The sequence below is a fragment of the Chinchilla lanigera genome, unplaced genomic scaffold (genome assembly GCF_000276665.1).
Source record: "Chinchilla lanigera isolate Chin_1 unplaced genomic scaffold, ChiLan1.0 scaffold00047, whole genome shotgun sequence".
Taxonomy (NCBI): Eukaryota; Metazoa; Chordata; class Mammalia; order Rodentia; family Chinchillidae; genus Chinchilla; species Chinchilla lanigera.
Genome location: NW_004955448.1, coordinates 7,801,955 through 7,820,835, shown reverse-complemented (window position 1 = coordinate 7,820,835; position 18,881 = coordinate 7,801,955). Strand labels below are relative to the sequence as shown.

General features: G+C 42.4%; 1 pseudogene; it reads left to right on the top strand.

Annotated features, from left to right (window-relative positions):
- Positions 1-17,428: 17,428 nt before the first annotated feature.
- On the top strand, positions 17,429-18,453 carry LOC102020733 (annotated as a pseudogene).
- The last annotated feature ends 428 nt before the right edge of the window (positions 18,454-18,881 follow it).

Sequence of the window (18,881 nt, the reverse complement as noted above, 5' to 3'; positions counted from 1 at the left end):
AGTGGCTTAAAATGATATCATGTAAACTCAATAGCTTTGGCTCAATTTCCTCAATTTCTAAAACTGTGCTGTCCAACTTTTGGGCTTTTTCAGAGGCAGTGGTGAAGCACATTGTACCTGTGATTTACAGAATTAAAAAAACAGGTTTGAGTTAACTGTAAGTTACTGTAATTTTGAACCTCTTTTTCCCTCTAAAGTGTAACACAGATTGCCTTAGTAGTTCACATGGTCGTTTAAGGTCCAAAGAAGACAGTGGATGTGCACATTCTTTTTAACTATACAGAGCCATGAAAATGGTAGTTTCTTCACAGGTTTCGAGGGCAACCCTGGACTGATAGGATTGCCCTATTTTTGTTTTTAAAAATTTTACTGTAAAACTTACACCTGACTTTCTATACGAGTGGTTGAAGGGCTAGGTTGCTCATAGTAACCTAGGTGGTTGTTATTTAAAAGGCTAAGAATCACTGTACCAACTAAGCTCTCCCCTCTCCTAATTTACTTAAAAAATAAAAAAAAAAATAAAATAAAAACCCTCTTGCCAGTGTGGCAGTGCACGCCTATAATCCCGTCACTCAGGGTGCTGAGGCAGGAGGATTACCCCAAGTTCCAGGCCAGCTTGGGCTACATAGTAATTTCAAGGCCAGTCTGAACTACATAGCAAGACCCTATCTCAAAAAACCAAATAATAAATTTAAAATTAAAAAAAAAAACCCTCTCTTCCCTTGCTGTTCACATTCCTCCTAGGTATTAGTGTTTTACATTAAGCAGTCCCTCTCCCAGTGACTGCCTTTGAATTCTGGATACAAATTTTCCCACTAGAAAGAAGCATCAGCTCACCTAAAGATTGGATTTGGGGAAAGATTTTTTTAAAAAATGACTGAAGACATGTAATAGGCACAGAAAAGTCTAGGCCATAAAAGTACAAATAAGGAAATAATACTGCTTCCTTTGATAAATTAACCTATCTCAACCTGAGAATGAGGAGAAATGGATTCCAATCCTGTCTCTGTGATGACCCAGCTGATTTAGGCTATGTAAATTGATCTCTCCAGGACTCAGTTTCCTTATCTATAAAATGAATTCTTGGGGCTAGGGATTTAGCTCAGTGGCACAGTGCCTGCCTGGCAAGCGCAAGTTTGTGAGTTCGATTCCCGGTACTGGAAAAAAAAAAAAAGAATTCTTTAGATAAATGTTCTTTAAAATGAGCCTCAAAACAAATACTCTATAATTCTAGAAAAAAAAAGTTCTAACCTCTTTCCCCTCTCAACATTTAAGTATCATCTTCTCCCAGAAGAAAAAATTATCTTACAAATATCTCTAGTAGATATAGTAGCAGTAGCAGCAGTAGTAGTGTGTAGCAGCAACAATGGTAAAGTTATATCAGAACACTAGAGAAGCATTTCTTAAGTGAGAAATAATAAACAATTGTACTATTGCACTTGAACTGTTTTTACTTATAAGCAAAGAACTTCTTTCTGGAGAAGTCATTCCAGTTATAATTGTATTCGGATTTGTTTTCAGTTAGTTAAAAACTGCTGAGCCTTCCAAATAGAACTTGCAATATTTTTTAAAAAGAAATATTAAAGAATACATACCAACATTTAAAGCAGCCACCAGCCTGAAAAGCATGCAGGTTTAACAACTGCCTTAAAGAAACACATGGATGAAATAATGTGCAACAGTTGTAAAATTCTCAAAACAATACATTTTTTTCTCCTGAGTGTGGAGGACAGACTCTCCATGTTTTCCTGCATCGTGATAATTCTGTTGACTGCATAACTAAATTTAAACAAAAGAAATAACAGAAAGAGGTCAGTCACAGGAGCTGGGCCATGAAGAACAAAACAATTTGAAGAGAGAAATCTACTGTTTCTGTATTAATCATCATGAGAATCTGTTGGAACCCATGTTTTTCATTTTCTTTTATAACCTATCAAATAGCCTTGGTGTTTATTAAATAAAATTCCACTCTAAGGACCAACAAACAGTAATACTATTTCTCTTGTTTATATAAGTGGCCAGCCAATCCCAATCACTGTTTCCTACTAACTCTGACTACTGCTACCAGAACAAAAGACTGCAACCACCACCATAAATCTAAAGAAGGAAGACCAGAGAAAATCGAGAGGCTTTGAGAAAGAAGACACAGTACACGGGGAAGACTATGGCCTTTGAAATCGGGCTTGGGTTCAAATCCTGGTTCCAGGTAGTCTAGGAAGCCTCTGGTTTTTATTTTTCTCATCTGTGAGACATGAGACTAATTCCTGTCTTGCAGTTGTAAAAAATCACAGTATTATATATAACGTACCTAAGAGGTCATACAGTAGATGTTATCCTAATTCCTTTATAGATGTCTCAGTGGAACAAATAACTCTCTTCACCCTGTTTTAAATTTGAAACTGCTTTCCTTCCACTCTTAATTCCTATGAGACTGTGCTGAAACTCAAGAAATTTGCATTCTTAACTTCTGCACTTCCCACTTTGAAAAATAATGATAGTTCAAAGAATAGCACCTGTCTTTTAATATTAAAAAAAAGAAAGGGAGAGGCGCTTGGGATCTCGTTTAGTGGTGGAGCCCTTGCTTTGCATGCGTGAGGCCGGGGGTTTGATCCCCAGCACGTGGGGGCAAGGAGCGAGGCAGTTGTTGAAAGAGTAAAGCAAAGCTATAAGGAGTCAGAAGAAAACAAGCAGAAGCAAAAACCAAAGGGAAAACCCAGGTCTTTTGCTCAGTGATGAAGCCACATGAGACGGTTAAGTCCCCTGAATAGTTTTCATGAAAATTCTAATAAATTCCAAGGCTTCCCTTGCTTGACTTATTCAATTGTAATAGTTCTTTAAATTGAAATACCTTTTCCTTAGACTTTTCTCAGACTGTCAAATTTCTACTCATTTTTCAAAGTTCTCCCTAAGGGTGACTAGGGTACCAGCACACACAACACTCCTCCGTGCCCAGCACCTTCCTAAACACTTTACTTTAATCATTTCATTGTATAATGGACAGCAGGCCTGAAAAGTGAATCTTATCAACCCCTTTGTACCAAGAAGCAGGGAAAAAAATTCAAGGCAGGAACAGAAACTGAGATGACAGGATCGAAAAGCCTTCAGATGTTCCTTCCTGTCATGAGGCGTGCACCCCTGACCCCCTCCGTCAGAACTAATGGGCCCCACTTCCACTGTCTTTGAGCACTTGCCTTACCCTTCTTTATAGCAATGATTTGATTTCATTTTGCATTTTAATTTGCAATATTTTTGCTCTCCATTCTGCTGGCTGTAATCCATTCATCAAATATTAGTTGAGCATTTTTTAAGGTAGAACACTGGATCATATCGAGGCTCTTGGCATATTGTAGACTGTTTTTATGGGTTTTTTTATTACTTTTAGCAAATTGTGGCAGGGCTGGGATGTAACACAGTGGTGGGGTGCTTGCCCGCCACATCACACACAGCTTACTCCCTTAAACCAGTTTTAAGTGTCCAGTTCAGAGGTATTAAACATATCTACCTTGTAGTACAACTGCAAGTTACTTTATTAGTGTCCGGGAGCCCTATTGTGCCTGGCATATGTTTGGTGAATGGTCGGGAGTTCACCATCTGTCTTTATTCCTTGGGTGGCTCTAACAAAACACCATAAACTGAGCAGCTTATAAATAATAAAAATTTATTTTTCATGGTTTTGGAGAGAAGGAATTCCAAGGTCAAGTTTCTGGTAGATTTGGTGTCTGGCGAGGGCCCATGTCTTGGTTCACAGACATTTTCTTGCTGCTTCTCGCATGACAGAAGGAGAGAGGTGGCTTTCTGGGACCTCTTTTATAAGAGCACTAATCCTGTGAGGGCTCTGCCCTCCTGACTTAATCATCCCCAAAAAGGCCTCACCTAATACTATCTTGGGAGTTAGGATTTCAACATCAGAAAGTGGAGGAGCAGAGACATTTAGATCATAGCACCAACCCAACCCCACCCCCAAACTGCCTCTAGATTGAGTCCACCTTTCCCAAAGGAATCTTGCCCTGGAAATAAAGATCGAATTATTATTTCTAAAGCAAATTATGTTACATATTTCCAGAGAACTATCATAATCTCGTGTCTTTGATTTTATTTATTTTCAAAATAGCTCACAAGTCCACATGGTTCAAAATATAGGAGCATGTATAATGAAAACTCCAATTCAGTCCCTTAGACATCCAATTTCCCAACTCTGGATGCAACGCCCTTCTGGAAATGTTTTGAGTACATAAGCAAAAAATGCACATATGCCAGGCGTGGTGGCACACACCTGTAATCCCAGCACTCAGGAGGCTGGGGTAGGAGGATCATGGTAAGTTCGAGGCCAGCCTGAGCTACATAAGTGAGTTCAAGGCCAGCCTGAACTGCATAGCGAGACCCTGTCTCAAAAAGACCAAACAAAACAAAACAAAACACACATTTATACAGGCATCCTGTGCCCTACCTTTTACACAATTTGTGACATACTGTCTACATTCTTAGGCAGCTTGATTTTTTTATTTTAATATATCTTGAAAGTTATGCCATTTACTACATTCTTTTTTTTACATTGTATAGGTGTATTATCATTTATTTAATCTGTTTCCTGTTAATCCGCATTTAGGAATTTTTTTCTTCTTTTTTGACATGCTTCTATTAGTAAAACATTACTGCAATGAGTAGCCTCTACATCATTTTACAAGTGAGCAAGCATGTCTATAGAATTAATTTCTAGACTTGGAATTACTCAGTTAAGGTGTGTACATGTCCAGTTGTGGTAGGCAGTGCTGGAGATTTGAGTGTTACCACCCCCCTCCCCACTCCAGCCACTGAGAATTGATACAGAGTTCTGACAGGTGCTGCTGACAATAGGAGTGTGCGTTCCACATGTAAAAAGAGCAGGGACAGGGAAAGGAGAATTGCTACCCTCCTGTCTCTTTTTGTTGAATATTTGTGATTCATCAAAGGGACAATCCTGAGGAGCTTGTCCTGCCAAGCTCTGCCTGCTCACAGTCCCAGAGTCACTAGCCCAGGGTTATGACCGCCTTCTGGTGTGGTGACATGATCCATTACACCCTGGCGGCCCAAGGTCAGCTTGGTGAGCCTGGTGCTGCCTCTCTAGTGCGAGCTCTGGACAGAATAGGGTCCTGTTGGAGGGTGCCTCCAGCAGGCATGCTTGGATTAGCATGTCTATAAAGGCAGGTGTCATCCCAGTTTCCCAGGATAGTTCCTGTTAAGTGTGGGCAAAATTACTAATAGTGTTCTCTTCAAACCCCAAAGTATCCTTGATTAGATAATAACTTACTAACCTTGCACAGTGTGAGGCAGTTCAATCTGTGTCTTAAGGAGTCCTGCAGGTTTGTACAGGTACCTGAAGAAACACTCAGAGGGAAAAGGAGAGGCCAAGCGCTTGGGATGGGGGCCCACCGCCACTGGGTCATGTGACTCAGGTGTTCAAGCTTATAATGATTGAACACTTTTCTATCTACTAGGATTTGGATGATTCTTAAACCTTCTAAATCAGACACACTTGTCCTCTATCCACTGATTGATATATATATATAATTGGCCATTTTCTCCACCAAAATTGATAACAGAAACTCTACCAAGGCAGCAATCTCCTGACCTCGGTAGATATAATACCCACTTGGCACTCGCTTGACAGTTTAGATGGAGCCAGGCCTTGAACTAACAGACCACTCAGGGCTTTTAACAAGTGCTTCCCTGGCAATACTGTGGCCCCAGGCAGTCAGACCGTGGAGTCTGGTCTAGGTGAGCAAAGGAGCAAGAATGACATTCTGAGTTCAGTTCAAAGATGCTTCACATTGATTTATTCCCAAACTGTGTGGAAGCAGTGCAAAGGATAGACATGAAGTAAGGCAGATGTCGCTGTCCGTTGCCTCCTTTGTTTTCTACAGAGACACCGTAAATTTGGTGGTCTTGGCAGCCTGAAGAGATTGAGATGTCTGAGAGGTCAGGGGAGCCCAGAAATGCGGGCCTACTCTCTTGCTTTTTTTTTTTTTCTCTCTTTCATACTTCCAGCCACATTAGCAACTTATGCTTCCATATAAGGCAAAAATTGACTTACTTAGCAAGCTGCTTCATTCAGGCTAATGTCCAGATTCCAGACCTTGAAATGCTTGCGGTGCCCGGCCTGGGGCAGTCTCTCCTTATCTCCACCTGGGCAGAGGGTGTAGGAGTGTTCCGCTTATTTTGCAGGCAGGACTGGCCTTGGTCTACCACAAACATATTTAGCCTTTAAGTTCACAAACAAACCCTGGGCCTTCTCCTGAATTAACACAGGCCAAAGGACCTCCGTGTTGATTCTGATCATCCAGCTCCGTGACCCAGACTTTCCACCTCGCTGATCACTTTGCCTCATCTCTTGCTGATTACCCTTAATTGCAACAGCCCAGCTCTTCCACTGCTGCCTGATTCTCTCTGTCCCTCACACTGTCCCTTCTGTGTAGCAGTTCATCTCTCGCACACATGCGCCCTCTCACCATTTCCTTCCCATTTGAAATGTTTATGCTCTCCACTTTGTTTCCATCACAGTCGCACGCATCTTCTTCCTAACTATTAACAGCAGTCTCACAGCTTTTGTGCTTTCTGCACGTGAGGGAGTCAAGAGTATTCATCATAAAAAACGCCCCAAATCTACGCACGATCGTGGTAAACATTGCCAGTGACCAAAATGAGCGCTTAACCAGGCGTGATGGTGCACACCTGTTTCCCAGCACTCTGGAGGCTGAGACAGGGGGATCGTCATGAGTTTGAGCCCAGTCTGGGCTACATAGTGAGTTCAAGGCCAGCCTGAACTACATAATGAGACCCTGCTTCAAAAAGCAAAAAAATACAGAACAACTATGAATAATTGGTAATGTCTTTAGTCTATGCCAAGCAAGATAGATGAGCTTTTCCTGAAGCATAGTTTGTCGGAATCTGTGGATGTACGTGGATTTAAGGTTGTTCCTTTCTTTTCTTCCTTCCTTCCTTCCTTCCTTCCTTCCTTCCTTCCTTCCTTTCTTCCTTCCTTTCTTTCTTTCTTTCTCTTTTGTATCAGGAATTGCCTCAGGCCTGGTCCTCACCATGACCTACATGCCCAGCCCTTTTTTGTTTATTTGTTTGTTTGTTTGATTACTTGGACTTTAACCTCCCAGAACTATAGGAAATTAATTTTATTTTCCAGAAGCCACCAAGACTATGATATTTTTGACAACAGGGACCCAAACAGTCTAGGACAGGGAGAAAAGGTCATAATTCCAAATGAATTAAAGAACAAAAGTGTCTTATTTTTAGTTGTCTGTGGAATAAAAATGGAACAGCCCTGGGGGGCTAAGATTAAAAGAAACTGTAAGATTTTCTTTTCTCTGGGCCAAGTTTCACTGCCTGTGGTATTATTGAAAGCTCCAGATGCAGTTCTTAAAGTATCCCACACAGACCTCTGTAAGCAGGATGACATTTTAGATGCAGCATAGAAGTTATAGCAATTCAGGCTCAGCCCACTGCCTGGGCCCAATTTTTGTGGTTAGATGCAACCTCTGAAGGATGCAGGGATCCCAGCCAGGAAGGCCACACACTGGATTGGTGTACAGTGTAACGCAGTTTGCTACTGCTTTATATTCTTCATGTCAGCTATGTTTCTGATAGTAGATGTTGAAAGCCCCGATCCTAATTTTCTCTCTGGGAAAGAAAGACACTGTATTTTGAATGATTGATTGGTTGATTGATTGATTGTAGTATTGGGGGCTGAACCCAAGGCCTTCACACTGAGTTACACTCCCAGCTATTTATCTTATTTTTTTATTTTGAAACAGGATTTCACTAAGGCACTAAGTTGCCCAGACTGGGCTTGAACTCACAATCCTCCTGCCTCAGCCTCCCTGTGTGCTAGGATTATACACATACATTACCACTCTTGATGAAGGAAATAGTATTTAGAGGTGGATTTTCCCATAGTTTGAGCCTGTTATATTCATTACTAACCCTGTTGCCAGTTGTGGATAACTCCTGCCTAGGGTAGATATAGACTGTGAGGTCACTCAAATCTACTTCCTGATCTCTAGAGTACATCTCAGCAGTGATTCTATAAGTGTAGTCCTTCGGGTACCAGAATCACCTGGAACTGGGTAGAAGACAAATTTGGGGGGCTTCATCAAACGTGTACCAAATTTAAAATTCTGGGAATGGGGCGCTGTGACAAAGCCCCTGAGGGATTCTGAGGCACACTTGAGACTGAGAGTCGTTACACTGGAGGCATCAATCTGAACAACAAACTGGGGAATCTTTCAGAAAGGTCTTAGTAGCCCAAGGGTAAGTCTCAAATCCCTCCACACCCTCCACTGAGTGTTCTAAACGATCCTCCACTCTGGTTTGCGAGCCAGGCTGCCCTATCTTTGCATTATGTCTCAGAGAAGGCCCTGGAACAGGTTCAGTTCCTCCGGAAGTGCTGACCTAAGCACCTCAGCAGGCTCCTCTTGGGCCAATCCAGTTCAGTCCTAAGTCAGCTTTGGGACAAACCTAACCTGCACTGCTCTCATGCCTTCCTCCGCATTATTTCCTCTTAGATTGTAAGGAGTCTCTGATGAAATCTACCTTGTGCAATCCGTATTATCCCTATTTTTACATACAAGGAAACTGAGATGTAGATCAAATAACTTACCACACTTATGAAATTAATAAGTGATGCAGCTGAGATTAAACCCATTGGTCCAACTTCAGAATCTACTGAGAAATTGTTTGGGACATCCCTGGGACTCATTAAAAACGCTGCTCTGAGATATACTGTCCACTCTGAATTATAGCAAATGACAAAAAGCACCTTGTGATGTCAACCTTTTGTCATCAGCCGCTTTGTTTTCCCAGAGGAGACAGTTGACCCAAACATTAATAAAGATACAATTCTAATTTCGAGCTGGCTGTATTGTTATTTCTCTTAACCTGATGGCTCTTTAAATTTTCTTCAGATCCAGGAGCAAGAGAACCTCCCCTGAATGCCGGGCTCCACTCTGCACACCTCCCTCGGATACCTAATGAGCATCTCACACGGAACATGTTTAGACAGAACTCCTCACAGCTCACCAACCTGTGCTTCCCCAGCCTTCCCTGACTCAGTAAACACATAACAACAGTCAGGCCAAGTCTGCCCGCCATCTTTCATTCCTTCCCTTCTCCTTCCTCCCAGATGTGCTTCATTAGTAAGTCATGGAAGTTCTACTTCTAAAATATATTCTACACCTCTACATTTTGTCCACATCTGCCACCATTACCTAGTCCAAGCCACGACTGACCTGTTATGGTTTGGATCAAAACTGTCCCCTAGAAGGCTCATGTCTTCAGAGGCAAAGCTTTTGGAAGGTGACTGGATCGTGGACATGCTAGTCGCACCAGTGGGTCGGCTCATTGATGAGTTCATAGCTTCCTGGGCACAGGAAGTAGGTCCCTGAAGCTGTACCTTTAAAAGACATACCCCTTCCTCTCCCTCACGCTCTTCCTCTGCTCTCTGCTTTCTAGCTGCTGTGAGCTGAGCAATCTTCCTCTGCCACGCCCTCCTGCCTGTCAGCCTGTGAGCCAGCTGACCACGGACTGTCACTTCTGGAACCGTGAGCCAGAGTAACCCTGTCCTCCTTTCCGTTGTGGGTGTCAGGTATTTTGTCCCCACAATGGAAAGCTGAGCAATACACCTCTTAATTAGGCTTCCCATATTTATCATGCCACCCCCTAAAATCCATTTTCTACACATATGCTGAGTGAATTTTTTTAGTTTAAAAAATATATGTTGGGGCCGGGGATATAGCTCAGCGGCATAAGCGCCCGCCTGGCAAGCACAAGGTCCTGAGTTCGATTCCTGGTACCAAAAAAATTTTAAAAATTAAAAAAATATATATGGTGTATTGACAGGGCTGCAGATGTATCTCAGGAGTAGGGCATTTGCCTAATATACACAAGGCTCTGAGTTCAATCCACAGCACCACAAAATAAATAAATGAATAATAACAGAATAAATAGACTGGTTTATGTCACTCTCTTGTTATCTTCAGGGGTTTCCTACCACATTTGGAATAAAAATTAAATTTCTTCCTGGGGCCCGCAGAGCTCTCAGAGGACCCAAACCCTGACCATTGCCTGATGGCACTGCCTCCACACGCACCTCTGCAAGCTGCTCTTTAGCCACTCTGACCTTCTATTCTTCAAGAAGGAGAGGCTTATTGCTGCCTCAGGGTCACAATGCTGTCCCTCTGCCTGAAAAACATCCTTTCTATTTTCTTGTGTTCATTCCCCAAGTTCTTCAGTTTTCAAAGGAAAGGTCATTTCTTAAGAACATCTTTCCAGAGTCATCACCCTCTTTAAAGAAGAAGATTCTATCTCATCATCCTTAGTGATGAGGTTTAACACCTTCATGGGGAAGAGAGGCTAGAACATGTCACCCCTAAATATGCTGCTTTGACACATTGATCTGAGCTAAAAGCAATTGAATAATAGTAGATGCCGAAGGGCTGTCTGCTCTCCCCATTTCTGACTAAAAGCAAGATATACATTTTCAGTAAGAAAGACAATTTCCATGAAAAGAACATTCTTGTCACCAGTGCTGGTGAGATAGGCAGATAGAGTGTGGCTTAGACTGGCTGGGAAGGGAGGTGTGACCAGATCCCAGGACACATTTGCAAAACAGTTCTCGGGACCACATATGTGGACTTCTTGTGAGAACCAGCATTGTGTGGAATGAACAAAAAGAAAGTTGCCAATAAGCCCTTGCTAATGCACCACCCCAAGTAAGACATTCTATATTCTCTCGGGTGTACTTTTATCTCTATTTTTATTTTTACTTGGTCCAAACTCACTCTACAGAGCCAGTTTCTCCCTTACCCTGCATTTTTCAAATGGATGTGAAACTTTGCCACAATTTTTGCTTGTTTATCCTGAATTCTTTGTTTGAGATACTAAGAACCTGGAAACCACCTCCAGAAGGAAACTCTAGCACCCTAAAACATGGTAATAATAGGAACACGAGTCTTCACAAACAACCTTACTAAAATAACCCATTTTGTTGGTTTTACCTGTGTGTTCACTAGTCAGACTCTCACAATTTAGGACCTGTGCAAGCCAAAACCCCTTCTTTTGATCTATTTATAATTTTTCACTCTCTGTTAAAATGGCAGCTAAGCCTCTAGGCCTAACTGTTTTGTTGGGATTTTTCACTTTTTTTTCCTGTGAAATCGCCCATGATATGTAAAAATATTAACATCACATAACTTATTTCTCAGGTCTTAGATACAAAATATAAGGAAAATGTTTTCCATCCTAGGGCAGCACTTACTTACCAAAATCAATATTATTTATTTTTTCGCTCACTGTTTTGTTTAATGTCCTCCCCACTAAACTGTAAACACAGTGAAGGTAAAAGGATTTTTTAAACCTTCTTCACCACCGTATCTATAGGCTTGGTACACATAGCAGATGCTCCATGTACATTTGTTGAATGATCAAATCTGCACAAGGGTGATGTAGTTTAGATGCTGAGGAGAACGAGACACCTGAAAGAGGAGATGTCAGCAGAGCCCCAGTATCTACACTGACAGAATCATTGGTTTCAGGTCTCAAACACATGTATTTCAAGTTCCAAGTTACCTGAACGTTGATTAAATGCAATTGATCTTCTACATAAGTTGATCTTCTAGTTTAGAGAAAACGAAGACAACTGTGAGGATTTGAGGGAAGGCAAAGTGCGTTACAGTAAAGTGCATTGTGAATAGCACAGAACAGGAGGTCTACAAGTAAAACAGAGACCAAAGAATTAAAAGAATGAAAGCCTGATTTTGTTTTTTTAATTTTAAAGATAAAAGAATGAAAACATATTAACAAACACGCATACATTTACAAACTAACACAAAAACAATACAAGCAATACAGCACATCAGACAAAGTGATAGGAAAGTAACAATGGTTGTTGTATTACATATTGATATCCTCAAATTGGTTACTCAGATAAACAAATATAGGCATGTAAGATTGAACGAATAATTAAACATTAACTGTTCCCTTCAATAAAGCAATAGAAATCAGTAGTACAGCCATTTTAGCTATCTTGTCTATACATATGAAAGCTTGATTTTAAAAAAGCAATGTTCATACACAATTGTTGAGATAAGAACGGGGAGAAAGAGATAAGAAAGAGGCTGGGATACTAGTGATGAAAGTTGGACAGTAAGATACCTTCTGTTTTGCAGTAGATTCGATTAAATCTTCCACCTGGTAGCACATCTATCTGTCTGTATATATATTTATCTATCTGTCTATCTATCTATCTATCTATCTATCTATCTATTCATCCATCCATCCATCCATCTATCCATCCACCAATATATTATTATATAAATATATATATTTTCTTGGAGAAGAGTAATCAAAAGCACCTTTTATTATATACAAAGAAAAAGAAAACAAGGGCGAAGCAGTGGCATTTTCTATGTTGAGAAAGACGACAGCTCTCCAACAACAGTGGGATTGTTGCCTCCTTTCACCCCAGTGTCTGATGGCCCACGAGGGCCTCTTCTAGTTTTATGTGCTGTGTGCGCTTCCTGGAGGTCTTCTGCACTTGATCTGATGAGCGGCTACTAGAGCAACAAATTTACATGAATAGAAATGTACAGTGCATGCCGTGCTCCAGTGATCCATTTTGCCCATAATCAGTAGTTGGGTTGGGAAATACAAAAGCAGAAAAACAAATGACTTTTTAAAAAAAACTTGAACTTTTAAAATGTAAGAGGTGTTATATACATGCATTTTATACAACAGAAGAGTTTTATAAATATAGAGACTGGGCTGGGGATTTAGCTCAATGGTACAGCACCTGCCTGGCAAGCGCGAGGTCATGAGTTCGATTTCCAGTACCAGAAAAAAATAATAATAACAACAACAAAATAAATAAATATAGAGACTATCTTAAGTACAGTAAGTCCCCAATTTAGGAAAGAGTTCCATTCCAGGAGAATGTTCATAATCCAGATTTGTAATAATCAGACAAAGTCAGTCTTACACAGTACATTCATGAATCTTATACTGTACACCTGCGAAAGTTCGCAACTCAAGTGGTTGGAAGTCAGGGACTTATTATAATCATATGATTATGGCCATTTCTGCTTCAAACTAACATTATGGGAAATACATTTTTGTTACCTTGAAAAAATAGTTTAAAAAGAGGAATATCGTAAGGGAAATTATAATGGAAAATCATGCAAAGTTAAAATTGATGAAAAGTACTCCCCTTGTCAAAATAGACCTGTGATTAAAAAAAGAATGTATTTGAAGAGATTTTTAATGATGGCACTGATGTCAGTTTATCCTCAGTGTAGTGGCTGGAACACATCAGAAATAGCCCTGGATTCAACTTCCAGCTCCAGCATGCCCTTGCTGGGTAAATCACTTAATCTCTCTGAGCCAAGCCTTCTCATCTCGAATATGGGGACCTAGGATTATTGTAAGGATTAAATGAAAACGTGGATGTAAAACATCTGGCACAAAATAATGTGCAGTGTACAGCCATAATAATTATTAACAAAATGTAATAAGTATTTACTTTGTACCTTTGGCATGGCAGGCCTTGTTCTAGGTGGTAGGGGTGGAACTCAGCACTGCCCACAAGATTGCACAGGCTGTACGCAAAGCGGATCCACGGGCCACCACTTGCCTCACCCTCCACGGGAACAGTGGACCCTGGAGCTAGCAGGGTAAATACAGGGCTGTACTTTGTAGCCCTTAAGGTGGAAAACAAAATTACTATAATGAAAGAAACAATTATTATGACTTCACACTTTATCAATACCTTATTACTCAATGTAAGAGTACCTAATGAGTAAGTCAGGAAGTACTAAGTAGGCACTTAGCAAATATTTAGTGCTATGCTAGGTAGCATAGGTAATATAGGAGTGCATTATTCTTACAATTAAGTAGCTCAATTTATTAATTGATTGAGATGCATAAAATGGGGACAAATTATATTGAGGTGCTAATTTGTATGATGTAACGAAGTACAGGCTGACTTTACTTTTCACAGTAGTTCAGGCCTATGAAAATGATTACATAAACATAAACCAGTGTAAAGAGATCCTAATTATTAGTGGGAAATGATTATTCCATAGCCCTTACAATTTGTTTGGAAAACACTAAGAACTCCCTTAGACTTGCCGGGCATGGTGGCGCACGCCTGTAATCCCAGCACTCTGGAGGCTGAGGCAGGAGGATCATTGAGAGTTCGAGACTAGCCTGGGCTACAAAGTGAGCTCAAGGCCAGCCTGAACTGTGTAGCAAGACCCTGTCTCAAAAAGACAGAAAAAAAAAAAAAAACAACTCCCTTAGAATCAGTTATAAATATACAAGCTGAGGCAAGAGGATCACCGTGAGTTCCAGGCTAGTCTGGGCTACACAGAGAATTCCAGGTCAACCAGAAATACTAGTGAGACATTGTCTGAAAAGACCAAGAAGAATCAGTGGTAAATGTATAGGAAAATAAAAAAAAAAAAATTATCAAACTCACGTTTACTTAGGATACATTTGAAATATTGAGGACTATAGTGTTTTACTTCTCATAAAAATCTCATCGGGGTAGTTTCAACAGTACTTGTCTTTTTCCACCATCTGACTTACTATTCATCTTTTCTGTACCTTGGCAAGTTGTCATATTCCTTTCTAAGGATGGATGAGCTTCCAGAGTTTCATCCTCTGCACTTTAATGACGTGAAATGTCTCCAAGGGTTTCTTTAACATGAAGCATTATACTGAGTCACATCACAACCCTGCTCCTCACCGCTGTTGATAAGCGCTTCCGGCTGCACCCAGAGGCTCTGAAACCCTAGCAGCACCAACCTGGCCATAGCCAGCTTCCTCCTGCGGCTCCACTGGACTAAAATGTCACCTCCGGCATTTTCACTTTTCATTTCTTCCTTACGCTTTAGTTAGTCCATTTGCTCTTTGATGACCCCTTTTTGTAAAATGTTACGGGGGCTTATCACTGGGAGACAAGAGGATGACACAACACCAACCTTGCTCTCCAAGTGATCTGAGCAACAGCTCCTCCATGACCACTCAGCAACCATCTTTGAAAGAAGTGACCTGATTGGTGACAGATCCTGATATGCATCTGTTGTTTACATAGCGATCTGTGTAGCGAAGAACCAGCAGCAAAGTTTACCACTCATATGACTACTCATAGTCAATAGATCATGGTAACTGAAATTCAAACTGCTTTATTGTAGAACGAGTGTTACCTAATTAAAATATGGTAACAAATTCGTGCATATAAGAATTGTGCAGGGCTGGGGACGTGGCTCAGTGGTAGAGTTCTTGCCTTGCATGCACAAGGTCCTAGGTTCGATCTCCAGCACTGCAAAAACAAAACAAAACAAAAAGAACTATGCAGAGAGAACCTTGTATAGCTTGTTGCTGTTCTTAGCTTTTAGCCTATATTAATAGAAAATGTCATGATAGAAAACTGTCTCATACATTGTAACTGAATTGGGTTAACATGAAAGGTTAATGAGCGTAATACATCAAAATGAAGTGTTAAACACGTACCTTAACATAACATGTACAAAGCAAATAAATGACTACTAAATTACAAGCAGAACACCTAGCACACAGCTGTATAGCACTAAGGGCCAAAGTACAACGCCCTCTTGTATTTTCCAATACTTGATTCCACCTTTTTTATTTTTTTATCTCTATTCTTTGCCTTTTATTTTCTTTTCCTTCTACTGAAATTCAGGTCAAATTACATGTAACACGCGATATCAAAATAGTAACAGTAACTAGCTGTGGTGGCAAATACCTATAATACCAGTTACTTGGGAAGCTGAGACAGGAGGATCACAAGTACAAGGCCAGCCTGGGGAACTTAGGGAGATCCTCGCTCCAAACTTTTGAAAAAAATTTTTAATTAGGAAAAAGAGCTGAGGATGTAGCTCCGTGGTAATGTCTACCTAGCATGTATGAGACCCTGGGTTCGATCCTCAGCATGATCACCAAACAAGAAAGAACAAGAAAATAATATAAAAATATTTTCTATCTCCCTACTACCTTGGTACCTTTCTACCCACCTCTCTTCTCACTTAGATAATGTTTCTCTACTGTTAATAATGATAATATCATGAGGGTAGAAAATGAGGTGGTTTTGTTCATGTTCAGATTTGTATTAACTTGACTTCTTCTTGATGAGCATGCATAAACGGGTTTAATGTTTATAAAAGCAATAGTAATTCTCCCAAAAAAACAAGTAAAATTTTTTTAAGTAGTAGAAAAAATTCTTTTAGAATTTTCCTTACTGGCTAATTACTTTTTTAAGGGAAGGTGCAATGCAACACTTTGAATGACAAAGTTGGTCTTTACTTTTTCCTTCTCTAATTTGGTCTGGGAAAGGTTTTGGGATGTGACCCCAAAAATACAGACAATGAAAGCAAAACCTGACAATGGGAATTGAAGGTTTCTGTCCTACAACAGAAACAACCTATAGATCAGAAGATAATAATGGCAAACTTCATCTAACAAGGGCTTAATTTCTAGAACATATGAGAAATTCAAACAATCCATGGGGTCTGGGGGAGTCTGCTTCAAAAGAAGCAAGGCTAGCCAGGCGTGGTTGTGCACGCCTGTAATCCTAGCTCTTGGGAGGCTGAGGCAGGAGGATTGTTGCGAGTTTGAGACCAGCCTCAGCTACAAAGTGAGCTCAAGGCCAGTCTGAACTCCGTAGCGAGACCCTGTCTCAAAAAAAAAAAAAAAAAAAAAGAAGCATGCATGCCTGAGGGTCCTTTTGAGACAGGGTCTCGATATGCAGATCAGGCTGGCCTTGAGCTCACTTTGTAGCCCAGGATGGCCTCGAACTCCCAGTGATCCTCCTCCCTCAGCCTCCCAAATGCTGGGATTACAGGCGTGCACCACCATGCCTGGCTGCCTGAGGGTCTTGCTCTGTAATTCAGGCTGACCTTAAACTCACCACGTAGCCAAGGCTGTTCTCAACCTTGCTATGATCCTCCTGCCTCAGCCTCCTGAGTGCTGGGATTCCAGGTGTGCATCACCATGCCCTGCTCAGGGAACCTCTTATATTGGCTGAAGGGAGGGCTGACTACTTCAGCAGCAGTCCGGAGCAAGCTGGCCTCTGGTTCTCAGTGCATCTCCAGTCGTCTGGGCCTCTTCTGTGCCAGGCACCTGGAGCTGGCTGCGTTTCCATCACCTGGCTTCAGCTGCTGTCCAGAGAGGACACAGAACCCTTGCGCTGATTGAAGGGATTTTCCTGCAAAAAACGAACCACGAGCATTACAGAACCTTCAGAGATGCAGATTCGCACATAGAGCAGGACTTTAGAAATCTGTTTATTTCCTGCTGAGTGAAGAGGTCCAGCTCCCGCTGAGGTGTCCGCCAACTCTGACCTTAAAAGCGTCCAAACTACCAGCTGGAGATGGAATCATGGAAGAGCCCAGGCTACCAGAGGTTAGGGAACTTCTGCCCACTGAAAGAATTAGTGCCTGAAGCCAGAAGGCCTGAGCACAATCACAGTAGAAGCAGTGAACACAAAACGCATCCAAACTTCCCCACAAGGCCCTTGACTGCTGACGTCCGATTTTACAAGGAGCAGAGGGTCCACTACTCCCAAAGGCACCCTGGGCTGAGCAATCAGGAGCTGACCAAGCCCCTAGCCGAGAAATACAGGCAGCCCCCACAGGAGGAAAAGCAGCAATACATTGAGGGATACCGGAAGGAGAAACAGGAGTTTGAAGAAAAGCTGGCTCAGTTCAGCAAAAACCACCCTAGCCTGGTCCAGAACTCCAAAAACTCTGGTGGTTCCAAAAGGCACCAAACCAAAGCCCCAAAGAAGGTACAAGGAAACGCGGACAGGGCGAGGTCTCCCTCCGGAACGGATGCATTTGGCAAGAATGTGAAATTGCACAAAGAGCCCAAGAAGCCCCTATGACTGGATATCACAAGTTCCACGAAGACTGGCGGTCAAGCAGGAGCTAAAGCATCTGCCCCTGAGGGAGCGCAGGGTGGAGATGAGCAGGCGCTGGCACCGTGTTCCCCCCGGCCTTGAAAGAACATACGAAGGAGGCCGAGGGGCTACGGAAACAGCACTGGGTGGATCTGGATCTCTGGTTCCGGAGCCTGTCGCCCGAGGAGTATGCTGCGCACAGAAAGAGAAGCCGTGGCAAAGGGAAGATCGTGACCACTGCAGGAGACCCAAACCCCAGCCAGGTTCGCAAAAGCAGACATGCTGCCCTCCCCAGCCAGCCGTCTGCCCGAAGCACCGGGGAGGAGAAGGCGCAGAAGGCTGGAGGGATGGCTCCCTCGGAGAAGGCGCCCAGCAGCCACTGTCGGCAGCAGGGCTCACGGGGACGGTGAAGGAGCCGGGGAACAGTACGCAGGGAGCAGCTCCTCGGACTCCAGCAGTGGGGATGAGCGGGAAGACGGGGGCTCGTCCTCCTCAGCGGAGGCCTCAGCCTTGGATTTCGTCTGAGCTGGGCTCGCACCCTACGCTGTTAGAGGAGCACCCCACACACCGCAAGGCCAGGACATCAGAGTCGCAGGCAGGCGCTCTCCTCCCGGCACCAGTTTCCGGCCTGCTTTCCACCCTCCCTCTCTACCTCTTCCTTCTCCAGAAAGCACTATCGGTGGGGAGGTGGGGATTCAAAGCACTTTCCACGGAGAGAATAGAAACCTGGCAGAGGGGCCCTTCTGAAAAATAAGTATATATTAGCTGATTGGCCCTACACTGCCCCCGCGCCTACGCGCTTCCTGACGTCCGTTAGTGCTGACGCCGACCTGATCAGGCTGTGGGAAGCGGGGCGCAGTAGCCCAGAGTGAGGGTTCCAGAGCTTTCTTCTCACTCTGCCCTCCCCTGGTGGTACAGGATCGTC